This window comes from Arachis ipaensis, chromosome B03 (genome assembly GCF_000816755.2).
Source record: "Arachis ipaensis cultivar K30076 chromosome B03, Araip1.1, whole genome shotgun sequence".
In the NCBI taxonomy this organism is placed as follows: Eukaryota; Viridiplantae; Streptophyta; class Magnoliopsida; order Fabales; family Fabaceae; genus Arachis; species Arachis ipaensis.
The window spans coordinates 124444428-124445680 of record NC_029787.2 but is presented as its reverse complement, the minus strand read 5'-3'; positions in this window follow the sequence as shown (position 1 = coordinate 124445680).

Here is a 1253-nt window from a genome sequence, read left to right as displayed (position 1 = left end):
AATTTTATAAATTATAATTTTTTAATTAAAAAATTCAAATCATAACTCACGATTTTTAATTATTTTTATCCTATTTAAAATCGTAATTCACGATTTTGATGATTTTGTTATTTTTGCCAAATTTAAAATTATTACTCACGAACTTTTTTATCCTACATACTTTTCATATCATTGTACTGTATCAAAATATCATAATATTAATAAAATTACCAATAATATTCTAACATAAAAAAATCGCCACAAAATTGATTCCGGAAAAGAGAAAGAAAGAGAGGGAGAGAGAATAATGTATTAAATTGACCATTGCATAGATAAACAGCTCACATGTTCATATATTCCATTCCGTTCCTTCCATGTAATAATGATAGGAAGACGTGTTTAATATTAAATAATTTAATAAATTTAGCTAAATCATTTAAAATAATATATCTCAAACATGTCGTATAGCTACTATTATTATTATTATTACTATGATTGAAGAGAGATTATTCTAATGGACCATGGAGCAGTTGGAACCAGAGGTGACATAGGCTTACTTTTCAACCCAACTGGCGACACCAGGAGGGATGATCACAATAATGGGAAACCCAACTCAATATTACCCATTAATTATTTGATAATATTAGATAAATAATAAAAAAGTTAGTTTAAATAGTTTAAATTTATTTTATTTATTATTTATTAGTTTTAACAATAACTAACAAAGGTTAAACAAAATAAATTTAAATTTTTTTAATTAATTTTTTTATTATCAAATATTTCTGTTAATTGTTACCTATTATCATGCCTTCATTCTATTGAATATAAAATGTGTGATGAAAACAAATAGAGCTGCCGAAAGCTGGCACTCATTTGATGATTAATTTTACTAATGTAAAATAAACTTTTTCGTACTTTCCAATTCTTTAATGATTGGCTCACAATGATTGCCTTCTTAAAAAGTTGCGATTTCGAAGCCCATTTTAAATGATAATCGATGTGAAAATTACACATTACCCATTTTTAAATACATCAGCTAGTTGTCATCCTAACCATAGTAGTTTATAAAATTCCTGTTGAACTCTTATTCTCCCTATGTAAGTAACAACCCATATCACAACTACAAGTCCTAACATTTTTTCTTATAATAAGAAATTGCTACCACAATTTTTCTTAAGAGAAATTAAAACCCTAACTTACATATCGTTTTTGTAAATTTGACGTCATGTACGGGAAAAAGAATTAGAAGAAAACTTACCCATTTATAGAAAATG